At 41.7% G+C, this 15,565-nt stretch overlaps 1 protein-coding gene across 3 annotated transcripts in view; it reads right to left on the reverse strand.

Moving 5' to 3' along the window:
- Positions 1 to 13,442, reverse strand: part of ccser2a (coiled-coil serine-rich protein 2a) — an 85,034-nt gene extending 71,592 nt beyond the window's left edge. For 2 of the 3 annotated variants that reach the window (XM_080448705.1, XM_080448707.1), the window contains exon 1: positions 12,807 to 13,442. The gene's annotated coding sequence lies outside the window, so the exon portion shown is untranslated. Of the gene's footprint in view, positions 1 to 2,273; positions 2,299 to 12,806 lie in introns of those variants that run through there. The other variant, XM_080448706.1, reaches the window with a different exon arrangement.
- Positions 13,443 to 15,565: the final 2,123 nt, after the last annotated feature.

Raw genomic sequence — 15,565 nt, forward strand, 5'->3', positions numbered from 1 at the left:
GGAGTGATTTTATTTCACTTAATTCAGACCGTGGGGAGAGAGCCAGCGAGGCAGAGAATGGGGGGGGGGTCACTTCCTCCTCACACAGTGGCCTTGAGCAACAGTCTGTGGAATTTGCTTCTCTCATCTTCTGAATGCTCTGTCTTGCTTTCATTCATTTCCTCCACAGACTCGGACTTCATGACCAGAGATACTTGTAAGCAAATCCAGCAGATGTTTGATGGGGATTCTATCTGGACCAAGGGTGTGAGCTAAACAACAAGGAGCGTGACGAGTGGTAAAGAGGGGAAGACGGCTGGAGGGAAACACAGAGGGAGGGATGGGGGAGGGATGGAGAATGACAGAGAAAAAAGGGGTTGAAGTAGGTTAACTCTTATCTGTTCTTTGGCAATGACTGGTCCTTGGCAGGGCTTAGCAGGCGTCTACAGTAAACCTTGCTTCTCTTCCTTCTCCTCCCACATTCCCTCCATCACTCTCTCTTTCCCTCTCATTCTCCTAGCTGTTGTACAGCGAGCCAATCTGCCAGTCTATCTGTGTGCCAGAACTGTGTGGCCTCTGAGACTGTAAATCTAACCGTCATTTGAGCTGCAGAACTAATCAATTGTACGGATCAATAACTCCATAAAGTCCAGTCATACGAGTGCAAGATGGCACCCAGGCCAGCCGGCCATCACTCTGACAAAACCCGTTTTATTTTTATGGTAGCACAAGCCCACATACATACTGTAGTATCGAACATAGCTTCCCCCTGTTGTCTGTGTTACGGATCCGGTTTGTTTTCAGCTTTAAACTGAGCAAAATCCAAGACGAATGTTAATCTTGTACACACACACTGCACTGCTACCACAGTCAAAGAAACACTGGACTCCTTTAAGTCACTCACATACTTGTGTATTCATTAGCAGCTCAGTTGTTCTTTCCATCAACTCTAACAAACATTAAACCACGGCAGGCTGTTTCATCATAAAGCATAATTCCAACCTTCCTGTAGCAATTTAAAACATACACGATGACAATTTGGATCGTACTGGTCACATGTCTGTTTTTAATAGTAAACATTTCTAAAGCACTACTGCTAAATGTATAGTTATTACTATTACCCATTAACTATCTATTTTTAGCAACTAGTAAAATTACTATAGTGACTAGTACCTGGCAGAATAGTTACTAGTCAGTAGGGCTGCAGCTATTATAGTTAAAATGAGAAAACCAATAATGTTGCTTCATATTGTTTAATTAATTATTTTGTAACAGTGAGGAGAAGCAAGGTACAAAATGTGCCTATTCATTTTCATTAATTGTGCACTCCCATAGTCAGTAGAATAACTAAGTACTAGTGTGACTAATGCTAGATTACTAATGACCTTTAGAGATAATGTTAAAACGGCAAACTATACTACACAGAAGAGAGCAGTGACTTTGTTTCTCGTGTCTCACAAACACACAAAAAACAAACACAAACACACACACACACACACACACAGACAGACACACACACATACACCGGAAATTGCCCCAAAGAAACCCATTTCTAGGTTTGTGTAATTATGTGTTGTGATAGAATCCTTTGAAGTCGGCATCGATTCTCAGAGGGGTAATAATTCGGGGTGGTTTCTGGTCAGGGCACTAGTAGGCCAATCGCTCACCCACCCATGAAAGGACCCGCAGATTGTCATTAGATGATGCCAATTGAATGAGACAGGGTTGAAAGCAATACTGACACTTGGCTAGAGCCAAAAGCAAGTGTGGGTAAGGGAACACCAGTGAGAGAGCTAACGCTAACTGATGCTAATCCAATGAGAAGGCATGGGAGCCGTGCTAATGCCAGATACTAATGGATGTAAATCAAATGACAGAGGGGGCAGCATAACCAGAAAGAGACGGGAGAGACATAGTACTGAAAGATGGGGAGACTGAAGATGATACAACCATCACCATGCTGCATCACATTATGTGCTCTGTCACAGCCTAGGAAGGAATACACCCACCCACTCACACAAACAAACACACACCCCCACTCACACAAACACGAGCGTGCACACACACACACACACACACACACACACACACACACACACACACACACACACACACACACACACACACACACACACACACACACACACACACACACACACACACACACACACACACACACACACACACACACACCACCTCTCAATGCGAGTGAAACTAAGAAAGAAATCCAATCCACATTAAAATCCTACACTTTTTAGTCTTAATGAGGCAAATACCCAGGAGTGAAGTATTACCTTGACAGTCAGTAAGTTTAGCGACACTGACCCCCCCCCCCCCCCTGCAGACCGCCCTCATCCACTCACTCTGGGTAGAGAAACACAGCTGTTACTGACAGGACGCCAGACTTTGCCAAGTCATTCTGCACTCTGCCTACTTCATCAACTGAACTGAAAGGAAGGTGGCATCCGGCCGAGACCGGAGCACAGGAAGAGGCTTTTCAGATGTTGATTTTGTCTGTCTCAATTTGTGTGTGTGTGTGTGTGTGTGTGTGTGTGTGTGTGTGTGTGTGTGTGTGTGTGTGTGTGTGTGTGTGTGTGTGTGTGTGTGTGTGTGTGTGTGTGTGTGTGTGTGTGTGTGTGTGTGTGTGTGTGTGTGTGTGTGTGTGTGTGTGTGTGAGTGAGTGTGTGTGTGTGTGTGGTGTATGTGAGGGGAGAACAGTGCTTTCAAGGGTGCATTTAATATTTGATAGGCCATTTTTAGGAGCCCAGTACACTACCAGGGGGGTGGGGTGGGGAGAGGAGAGGAGCAGCAACATGTCCACTATCCTGACATCATCTACACCCACTATACTTACAATGGAAGGTCTGAGATCTTACTTACAGTATCTCACATTTAGAAAAAAGGATAGAACTTTTAAAAGGAAAAGGAGAAAAGACATAATCTAAAGTAGAATGTCTAAGGCTCAGGCTACATAATCTCCAAAGAGCTAAAGTGCCAATCCTCAGTCTGCACGCCACCCTATGACAGCAGCAGGGTTAGATGATAACTGTGAAAAAGTACCATAACAGAGTCTATCTCTCTCTGAAGTGATAACAGTAAAAGGGGTATTTGTTATGGTTCTTTTAAAGATATGGTGCAAATTCAACCAGCCCTCCTCGTTTCGTGCTTGGCAGCTATAAAAGTGCCTTTAACTCTGCCGTTCCCCTGTGCCGACAGTAAAAGTGTATGAGCACAACTGGTCCCTCGATATCTCCTCTTTACGAGTGCCTATGATGTCACTGGGCCTTGTAAACCACACCGAGGCGTCTGATACAGGCCACATCAACAGCACTCTTCATAGTAGTGTGAAAGACTGGATTTTTACACTGACTTGGATTTTAGGGGGTTCAAGATGACCGATTCATTATCTTTCTCCTTCTGCTGCAGTTTTGCTCATTCCTGTGATGGTAAATGGTAAATTTGAGAAATGAAAATGTCACCAGTGATTGGAAGTTGTGTGCAAGCCTGATATGGGCACTACAATTAAAAGGTCAAAAAAATCATAACTCCTATGCCATGAGTTTGATCTACTTTACTCTAATTGGACAGCCAACAATAAAAATCGATCCATAAATCTATCAATCTCTAAAATGGGTTAGCCTAAGAACTAGACGTTTTTTTTCATGAATTTTCTGAAAATGAATTAAGAAATTATGAAAGGAAGGATAGGGAGGAGAGGAGGGAACGAAGGACTAAAGGTCAGGAAGGAAGAAAGTGCTTTCAAAGTAAACGAGGTGTGTGTGTCCTTAGCCTACTCATATTTTGTTATGAACCTTTAATGGTTATTTAACGTACACTAACTACAGTATATTCATACATTTCTGACCGGGTCAGACATTTCAACAGTAGTGTAGGACAGTCGGTTCTAGGATTATCAAACAATAATGCCATAACAAACCTGTTTGAGTACCTGAGATTGTCAGTCAAAGATTAAGGGCTAATTTAGAGTTACACAAAGAGATAAAGACTGAGACTGTGAGAGAATGGAGAGCCAAGACAGAGGGAACATGATAGTCATTATAAGAGTTTAGCTCCAAACCCATCACATCCATCCACCCAACACTTAGTTGACACATTGGAACCATTCTCCTAGTCTTAGTAGGTCTCTTAATGTGGTGAAATCTGATTTGGTTCATCTCCATATACGTATGGGGCTCCGAACAAATGTCCACACTTCCATCAACCTAATTGCATTTCTCGCAGCGGCACTCCACTCCTTTCTCTGATCCCACTTCACACAGTATAGTTAATGGTGTACAGTATTTCAATGTGCCTGTGTGTGTGTGTGTGTGTGTGTGTGTGTGTGTGTGTGTGTGTGTGTGTGTGTGTGTGTGTGTGTGTGTGTGTGTGTGTGTGTGTGTGTGTGTGTGTGTCTGCGTGCGTGTCTGCGTGCGTGTCAGTGTGTCTGTCTGTAGTATATACTGTAGTGTAGATAGTGTCAGAGTCCACACACACACAGTACAGTTAATGGTGTACAGTATTTCAATGTGTGTGTGTGTGTGTGTGTGTGTGTGTGTGTGTGTGTGTGTGTGTGTGTGTGTGTGTGTGTGTGTGTGTGTGTGTGTGTGTACTAGTATATACTGTAGTGTAGATAGTGTCAGAGTCAGTTCTCCCTACAGTATGTAACCTTGACATGAACCTGGCTGCTGGAAAACTGCGGGCGTTTGACAACCCTGTATAATTCTCAACTTCTGATTGGCTGTCTGGGATGGGAAGGCTGATAAGTGTCAACTAGCAACAGCGGAGGTGTCAGTCAGTCACTGACTTTCAGCGAAGTCATTAGAGGCATTTATGCAACTGCAAGCTACACAGATAAGAGCTCTGACATTGTTTAACCAAAGGCTTAATTTCTACTCTTCCTAGTGGAAATTGGGTTAAAAAAAAAAAAAAACACAACATTTTGAAAGTACTAAATGTATTGATTACTATAATCACAGAAATGCACGATCTGTCAGAGATCTGTCAGTCAATGTCTGAGCTTGCTCTCAAGGGTAATGGATGTCAACTTTTGGCATGGTGTGTATCTCTGACTCAATGGCATTTGCTCAATTCAATTCCCCATTTATTTTTTTAAAGAAATATATATATATATTTTTGGCTTGTTCTGCCTTTATTGATAGAGTAGTGGAGATGGACAGGAAACGGGGAGAGAGAGAGATGGGGAGAGACAAAGATCGTCGGGAACGGGACTCGGAAGTGCACAGACTGCTAGGCCAGCGGTCCGGGCCTAATACTCAATTCTGACGGGTCAATCAAGGCCTTATCCGGTCTGTTATTGTGTGATAGAATACCAATGTTCTGTTTACTTGTTTACTTTGCAATGGAAGCGGAAGCTCGTAGCTAATACAAATATACTTTTTAAATCAATACTCTGTGTCAAATTATTGATTGTGTTCGTGAGTAGCCGTGTAATAAGCTTTTGGTGAGTTACTTCTGGCCATCAAATGGGTATGAAGCAAATACAACGTGTGTGTGTGTGTGTGTGTGTGTGTGTGTGTGTGTGTGTGTGTGTGTGTGTGTGTGTGTGTGTGTGTGTGTGTGTGTGTGTGTGTGTTGTAAGTGCCTGCATTTGCAGTACGACTGAATGGAAGTTAGTGAACCATGCATGCACCTCATAACACAGCTTGAATGTACTTTAGACGTGAACCATAAAACAAGACCAACAGAGCGAAACAGTGGAGAGAAGAACACAAGCTTCGTAGTTAAAATTCATTGCTTTGTTTTAATTTACTGTTTTTAAGTATTGGCTCCGGGGGCACTACATTTCATTACGGCTTTTCACAAAACCTGTAAACAATAAACTAGAATTAATTGAATTGGTGCACAGTATCATCCTGAGTATTAATTTAACCCTGTCCATTTGTTTAAATTTCACGCGTGACTCATATCTATCTCCTGTCCCCTTCCATGGATGGTACACTCTCAAAATAAGGGAGATACGCCATAAATATAATCAAAGGATCTTCCTGGACTTGCCTGACATGTTGAACTTTGTACTTCATCTCTCTGCTGTTAGAAGGGATACATGCAAAAAAGGTTAAGATTACTGCGCAGCTAAGGGTACAACAACTCAAACATGGAAACTGTAGCATTTTGCATAAAAATCCTATCTGAAATCTAAAATTCCAAGTGTAAAGTACTGTAGCTTTTATAGCACAGCCAAAAGCATGTCACCATTGCAATGTATTTAATAAAAGGTATATCCTATAATATAATTACATAACACTTAAATATCATGTTTCAGGAAACAGAAACTTCCTTTTGGATTAATGACATCATGGACAGCTGGGTTCCAAGATGAGGAAAATATCCTTTGGCAAGTTCATGATCTAGCCAGCCAGCCAGCCAGCCAGACAGCCTCCCCCACTTGCTGATAAACAGATCATAAAAGTGTAACATGACCCTGATGGCACCCCGCCCTATCACTCAGGCTAATGGCCAACAATGATCACCTCTCTAAAATCTTATCTTGATCTATATTACAACATTACCAAGAACTTGCACTAAACAGGAAATAATACCATTATGAAAGTAGTATATCAGGAGGTTCAGGAAGCTGTGCTGCTGACAATCTCGTTTATGACCTGTTATCAAGAATGCACAGTTCATGTAGCCATGTGTTTAGCACAGATGGGCCTCTCCATTAGTGTTGGACAAGGCCTAAACACATAATAATAATTCTCACTAAACTGTGATCATCTAACCACAATAACCCTGACATTTGGGGAATTCTTCAAACAATGTCGCGTTTTACATAAATGTTTTTCAAAAATAGCAGATCTACATGCTCATACAACAAAGTATGGCTTAGTTGGTTAATGCTGAAATACTGCATACAATTAATTGTGAAAAGGTGCCTACTGCAGCTGATCTACACAGCATGCATCATTTTGAATTACACCGTACTTTCCGTCTTGGAACTCAGCAGAAGTCAAAGCACAAGTACCGTGCTGGATCGATAAGTGCTGCACTTAAACCTGCTGCAGTGAAGGCATATAAATTCCTGTAGCAGCATGTTTGTTGTTGAAGCACAAACACACAGAAAACAGCAAAGCTAGTCACAAACAACACTGGTAAAACATAAAGGACACACATAAACTGTCCCATACTCATACTCTCCCATTGGACACGCACACATTTGTATTTATATCCCCATGGGGATAGTTAGGGATTTGGTGAAAAATGAAAATGTTACCTTTTTTTTGCCCTTTATGTCCCTATAACACTAAACCAAACCCTAACCGTCTATTCAACCTGAATCTTTTAAATAATTGTATGCTTTGCTCGGACCCCAGGGGAACTGACCATGTCCCCATGATGTCAAGTTTATTATCCTTGTGGGGATTTTTGGTCCCCACGTGGCCTCCACCCAAACCTTCCTCATAGATAACATGACATCACCCATAATAACTGACCTGTAGAAACTAAGCGCATGTCCTCACAGTCAAACACACAGTCAGTGAACCCATTTGACACGCCTCTCTGCCGTGCTGTTCACCTGCCATATGCTGTGTGCCGTGTAACCCGACTCACTGTGACCGCCTCCACCTCGCTGCCAGTTGCCATGCTAAGTCCTCCTAGTCATGGAGGAGATGCAGCTACTGATACTAATGCACTTAATGTGATACGCCAAGCCTTGCAGAGTAAAACCCTGAGTGTTAATTTAACTCTGAGAGTTGAACTGGGAGTTAAACTAATACTCAGGATTTTACAGTGTCTTAAGGTTCTGACAGCGCAGCATGTCTTTAAATAGTGACCTTTAAATAGACAACGCTCCCTAAGGATTCATCAGCTGAGAATGGACAGTAGCTGCAAGTTTTGACTTCCTCTCTTCCTGCTCCATTTTGTCCTCGTCTTCCAGTTTCCACTCACTCTATTACTCTCCGTCTCTCCGTCTCTCTGTCACTCCTCTCCGTTCTTTGCTTACACAGCACATTTTTATACAGTAACTGTCACACACAGTGGCACAGTGAGCGTTGGAGAACAATGAATCTTCACAGAAAATTGGATCGTGGCCGGTGGTTAACACCCTGCCCCTTACCTCATTTTGTTAGATCTGGTCAGAGCTGCTAGCTCAACAGATAATGTCAACCGTGGCAGTTGGAAACCCAGTGGGGATAATAGGGACAAAGCTACCCAATGGAGATAGTTCTGTTCTACAGTATTTAATTTGCAACCATTCTGGCACACACTAGCTTCCTGTCACACATCACCTGGGTCGAAGCTACACGTTGGCTAGATGCGAGATAAATGCCATATAAAGCATTTTGAATAGAGCAATTCAACTAAGTCCTTTATTTGGTGATGTCACGTGTTGCCAGTGAGCCTGCTATGCAAATAGCCCTATTTGAATCCACTTTAAATGTGTGCAGTCAAGGTGACTGAAAAAAGTCCTAGGGATCAGGATGCCTGGTGGTGCAGCCAGTTAATGCAGTGACCATAAGCTTCTTCTAGGGAACTAGGACCCAAGTTTGAATACGACTGCCATCATGTCCCCTCTCTCTGTCCTAAGTTTCTTCAGCGTCTCTATACTCTCCGACTTAACTAAAGAATAAAGCACAAAAGATCATCTTTAAAAAACAAAATCCCATTTCCCCAAATACATAATCAGAATCATCTTTATTATTACATCACAGGTTTACAGGTGTAAAACAGTGGGTGAAATTAGTTTTTGTGCAAGTTCCATCGTCTTTTGATTGTTTCATAATGCACACGTGAAATTAAACAACATTCTAGTAGGCTAGGTGCCACGGAAAGTCAGGTATGACTGGACCGGAAATAAAAGAAATTGGGCAGTTAATTAAACTGGTCTGGCGTAACATCAATGCTATCTTTCATAAATCCTCCGGATCCCGGAGAGATTTTAAACATTTACTGTCCTGCAGCTGACAGAGCATGAATCAGGGTGACTCAGCACTCTATAGACCATATTCACACGGCGGCCATATTGGAATTTAACATTGAAAGTGCCGCCACCCGGGGTGGCTACTTTCATTGACTTCATAGAAACATGGCCGCCGTGTGAATATGGTCTATGGAAGACAATCGGAAGGTAAACCGTCATCCCACAGTCACAGTTCACAGCCTTTCACTCATTAGTTCAACTGACAAGACAGCAGGGAAGAAAATTATTAACTCTCATTTCTAACCCTAGGGGTATAAAGATCCCATACATCCCCATCACATGACACAGAGGCACAGAGGCTAGGAGGATTATTGAATGAGCCTGCCTGTATGTTTTATGGAAGGCAATGCTTGGGGCCCTGTAAAGTACAACCACCAGCTCAGTTCAAGAGCCCAAAGGCTAATGCGCGACACAAGGGAAGCACATGAAACAGTACAAGAGTGAGGTAGGGCGGGTGTCACTGTCACATATGCTTTGTCACATAAGATTTGAGCCACAATGGCTGCTTGGGTGATGTGCTGGCAAAACACAGGTACCAGATGAGGCAATGATATGTCATGTTCTTGCTTTCAGGCTATTTTTCTATTAGGGCTTGAAACATGTTGTCCCATTACAAAAAGAAATGATGCTTACAAGTAGTAGAAATTAGCATCGCCTTTCTGGGTTTGGTTGCAGGGTATAATGCCTGGCTAAGATCGATTTAAATGTAAATATCACTTACAAAGAAAAAATATCCATTACGTCTGTCCACTCAAGTTTAAAACATTAACATGCTTCAAAACAACCAGTGCATTATCACAAAGCTAGATATGAATAGAAATATGTTCCTTTACCACAGAATACAGGAGATTTCACACTGTATTGTAACTCATGCAGGATGTTTTCAACACCTCTTCCATGGGTCTTAAAAGTTAAATGAATTCACTGTACCGGTGATTCAGAACTGCACACATAAGACTGCTTCCCCTAATCCACCTGCATTGTCCAATATCCATAATGGCACCTGTGTCAACATGGCCTTCATTATTCACGTCTACAGACTCAGCTGCTGTATTGTCGTTCTGTCATCAAGGTGAAGACAGAAAATATCAGTTGCTACTGTAAGTACACAGGTGGTTCACTCACAAAGGTTTGGTTTTAGTAGGATCAAAGAATACATTCAAGGATGTCACTACAGTAACTTTGCCAGACTGTGGGAGCAATGTTATAAGATAATAATGGCCATGAATATGCCATATTTTATTACATGTTGTATCTATCTATTCTATAAAGTATCTGAATCTTATATTTCTTAAACATTGAAGCAACAACATTGCCCAGGGACAATGTAACAGTTAAAACGGACCTAGCAGCAGTGGCCATGTGATCCCATTCCAACAGAAACTTCCCACACATGTCCCTTACCCAGTGCAACTTATGATGTGTGATTTTAAAGTTTCAAAGTCAGTAATTTTTCTCAATGTGTGGGTAATATCTGAGGTGCCACAATGACCAGAAATACATGCATGCACGCGAGCTCACACGCACACAGAGCTATTCCAAAACCCTGTGTATCCTACAGCCTTACCACAGATCAAGAAGACAGGGCTGATAAGAGGGGCTAAGTATAGGACTAATGATAGGCCACATACAGGCAGAGGGGGGAGAGAGAGAGAGAGAGAGAGAGGATCAGATTCAAAGTCAAAGTCACATCATGCTCAGGCCCTGCACATACAGCAACAACCCATAGGCTACTTAATCACACACTGCCGATACCACAATACAGCATGAACTCATCTCTTGCCTGGGCCCTATAATTACCCTGCTACAGTACCATCCTCATTGATTCTTAGCTACGGTCAGTACTCAGCAGACTGGAACACATGAACACATAAAATCCCCCCTCCCACACACAGTAAGACCCTCAGTGATGATTTAACTGTACAATGTGCACAGATGTAACCAAATTAACCCGAAAGGGTCAATTTCTTTACATTTGTATACTCTCTGAGTTACAAGAGGATTTTACTGTGTAGATGTGTGGCATGGTGGTCAATGTGTTTCTATGACCGTAACACACAAATGAAGATGCACACGAACAAACAAGCAGCAACTTTGTGATCTAACAGATGGCACACATTTCAGACAATCTCAAGAGCTTTTCACGACTCCTCTTAGCGATTGACAGGAGGGCCAGTCAGTCACACACAATGCCTGAAAGAGGGTGTCAATTCAACAACCTCTTTGAGGTAGTGACATCTGGCCCTTCACTATATATCACAACTCAATGTTTCTGCCCAAAGTGGTTGTTTTTGCATCTTATCTGCCTGGATGGAGTGTTAAGCACGCTTGAATGTATTCACTTGGAATGACTGCAATGCACTCCAAAGTGCAGGGTGGTATGAAGGACTGCTAATGTGCATTTGCACACATAGCAAAGATTCTAAGGAGCTGCTAGAGTAAATGGTGAAAGCACACACATGCAGAAAGACAGCAAGACACACACACACATAGCCTGGAAAACCCCACACTAACTGCGATTTGGGGGGTCTTTCATTGAGAGATGCAGACTCAGCTGTTGCTCGGGGGTTACATCGTAAACACACCCCCAGCCGAGATGGCGCGTCAGGGGCCCACGCCGACAGGTGCGTGAGGAACACACACACGGATGACTGATCTGTATGTGCTTGTATCCATCCCCACCCATACGCACTGCGCAAGCACCCAGATAGTGTCCATCTCACTTACAGTGCGAGGAGCATGGAGGCATTCAGACATGGCATGAGGAATGCCCTGTCCTAATGTGTAGTGGGGCGTTGATGCCAAGGGTGCTTTGCACTGTCTGGGGCGCATAGGTCGCCGCCTGTAATGGCACGCAGACAACACATAGGCTCATAAGACTTGACTGACGGCAGCTTTGGCCGTGGTGTAAAAATATGAAGGTTTATGATTGTATTGAGAGGTGCAAAAGTAGGAGTGCTTACGGCTGATAAGATTTGATGTCCTGCCTGCCAGATATAACTTTATTGCATTGGTGGATGATAAAGAAGAAGAACCATGTGGGACAGCTTTCGTTTTGGTGTGACAGTTTAATGTCACACAATTCAATCTTATATCAACCCAAGCAGCACTATCTTAGATGTATCTCTCCCTTGTGTATTAAATAGTCATGATAAAGAAATACTAGGAATCCTAAGCCCACTTTTCAGTTCTGTTTAGGACACATTCAGGGATGATTCTCCAACTGTCAAACATGCTGGGGCCTTATGTCTGGAATAATATAATAATATATTATGTAATTAGTGACTCTTTTTATACCACTTATTACGTAAAAGCCTGGCCTCCACATTCACGGTACAGTGACTTCTTTCAGGGCTGTGAGTGGGGGTGAAGATGTAAATAATGGCTGATCTAGCTTCTATAAGAGTGGAGAGACAGTTCACAGTACATTCCAGAGTGTTAATTTAACTCTGAGAGTGTAAAATTGACACTTGTCGGTCCTCTTTTTACTGTATAATAACCATAATTTTGCTGTAGAGTAGTAACACTGAGTGTGTCATTGTTACAGCTGGCCTCAGGGCGCCACAGATGTGAAGAGGCTGACTTGATGCAAGATGTGAATCATGACATGCACAGACCCAAGGGCATCTGACATAGAACAATCCATAATAACAATATAACTAACAAGCAGAAACAAACAAGATGAAAAAGATACTTTAAATATGTTCTACTGAGCTGTTCCAAAAAAATGCAGTAGTCCAATAGCCTCCTAGGCCTATAATGCAAATAATAACACCAATTATCTTCATACTTACACACAAGGATCATCATTTGTTTTCACACATGTAAGAGGCGGCCTAATATATATGTATTAATACACAACAATAGGGGTAATTGCACTTACCTGAATTATTATGCCAATATAGCATATTTATATCCATTTATAAGTATCCACCAGGCAGTGCAACTCTATTTCTTGGCTGTAATAACAACCTGTCTCCGAAGTCAACTTTACGTGTCTCTCGCCAACAGTCTTTCAGTCCAACCACGTTGTTGACGTTGCTGAGGATAGTTATAGTTGTTCGAGAACTTAAGATATGATAATGAAGAGATGAAAGATCAACAGTCAATGAAGAAGTTTGCTGGCCTGGTTTGAAGTGGCTGTAAAACGATCAATCCGTAGTAGTCTATAACATAACAGCCAAAGCAAACAAGCTCAACCAAGTCCGTAATCTGTTTTTTTTTTTTTTTTTACCAGCCAATGCACTGAAAAAGAATACATTTAAATGACATGCTGCTCCCCGAACATCAGCCTACGGCTACAGTAACAATGTGTCAAGTCAACACCGACCCGATATCACTTTAAAACCACTAAATATGGACGGTGTTGGTTCGGAAGCAACAAGCCTGACGACACGACGGACCGTGACAAGTAAAATAATCCTTTAAAAAAAATAGTAATTCGGTCTAAAACTGCAATGACAGAATCCCCAGCAGCGAACAGAAACACATGACAGATGAGTTTGTGTTCATTCCAACATCATCATCCTCTCTCTCTCTCTCTCTCTCTCTCTCTCTCTCTCTCTCTCTCTCTCTCTCTCTCTCTCTCTCTCTCTCTCTCTCTCTCTCTCTCTCTCTCTCTCTCTCTCTCTCTCTCTCTCTCTCTCTCGTTCGGGGCGGAGCGGTTGCTTCGTCATGTCACCTGGGTCTCTGGGTCTTTACTTCCTCGTACGACGGAGTCGCGCGCCGGAAATAGCTGATCTACAAGCTCACAACCTGTGGCGGAGCGACGCACTGTGAGCTTGTAGATCTGCTATTTTCGACACTCAACACCAGTCACGGTACGACGAGTTATACATTAAAAGCATCACTAGAAATGTCAAACCCGCGGAAATTAATTTTTCATGCGTCTTCGTAATATCTGAGATGAATGTAAATGAGAAAATACACGCATGAAGAGCCGAGGTCTTGAGTTTTTTTTATATTAGAAACTTATTACATGCGTAATTTGAACTACTAAGCCCCCTGGCCCCTCCCACTTCGACCCCCCCCCCCCGTCACCATTCACACCATTCATGACGACGTGACGTCAACGTGCACTTGTTAATAATAAAATACATGAAATGTAATTTAATAATAATAATAATAAAATAATACAAAATAAAACATTTCATCAATGCATACAAATACATATACATAACATTGTTGTTGTTTATTATCGTTATTATTGTTATTATTATTATTATTATTATTATTATTACCCTTATTATTATTATTATTATTATTAACAAGTCATTAAAAGTGTTACCATTTGAGAAACAAAAAACGGAAACATACGCAAAATGACCAATTGTGCAGAAAATTTTGCAGAAATACTATTTTCAATAAAGTTGTCATTAGTCAGTATCACCACAAGAGGGCAGTGTCTGTCTTTAATTTAGCCTAACTTCCATCTGCCCACTTGCTCTACCCCATTCTGTCTGTAAAAGTAATTGGTTTGTTTCATTTTTGCTTTGGCAATGTAAACATGTTTTCTCATGCCCCATTGAATTTGAATTTGAGAGGAAGAGAGAGGATAAGTGGTGGACCACGTACTCAACCAACCCTAGTACTTGAGTCAAAGTATAGATATATAGGCTACCTGCCTGGTCAAATATTACTCGACTACAAGTGAAAGTTGCTTAGTAAAATTTTGAATTTAGTTGAAGTACTGCAGTACTTGCTTTTAAAAATATGAAGTATTAAAACGTACATGTTTATTTTAAATACTTAAAGGACAACTCCCAATTTTCAACCTATCTTCATATAATTGGTCCTCACTAATGCTCATGATGATAATAGGTACCATGATGTCTGCGTAGGAGGCCTGTGGACAGTTCAGAAACCCGCCTACCAGTGCCATACGATGCATGCTTTCTAATCCTGGAAAGTTAGCATGCTATAATGGAAGCCATTGTTCTGGCGTTTAATAATATTAAAAAAAAAGAAATCTTGTTTGAAAAACTGGCTAACGATGATGTCACTGGTAAGCGCCAAGCGGGTTTCTGAACTGTCCACAGCCGTCCTCTGAGACACAGACCTAGAAAAAAAAGGTACCATAATATCATGAGCATTAATGAGGAGGACCAATTATATGAAGATAGGTTGAACATGGGTGAAGTCGACCTTTAAGTATTCAAAAGTAGTCTACAGATTACAAAGTAGGCCTACATTTTCTTTTTCATATCAATGCAAATAAAATGTTGACATTTTCCCCCAAATATAAGATTTTCCAGAAATCGTCAAAAGATACCAATTAGCAGATCTAAAGCTCACAACGCAATGCATCGCAACTTGGCGTTGTGAGCTTGTTCATCTGCTATTTTAATTCATAATGTACTTTTTCCTTTCCTAGAAATGTAGTGGAGTGAAAAGTACAACATTTGTCTTTGAAATGTAGTCACAAGTGCCCAAAAATAAAAAATACTGAAGTAAAGCATACATAGCCTACTCCAAAAATCTACTTCGTCAAAAATGTACTCAAGTAAATGTACTTTGTTACCGTCCACCACTGGATAGAATGTATTAGAAAGATACATATAAAGAGACAAACATGAAGACATCTAAATTACAAGCCAAAGAGAACACATGGTTTCCCACCTTTCCCTCTCCCCCCGCCCCCAT

Source organism: Gymnoscopelus braueri, assembly GCF_963280865.1.
Source record: "Gymnoscopelus braueri genome assembly, chromosome: 14".
NCBI lineage: Eukaryota > Metazoa > Chordata > Actinopteri > Myctophiformes > Myctophidae > Gymnoscopelus > Gymnoscopelus braueri.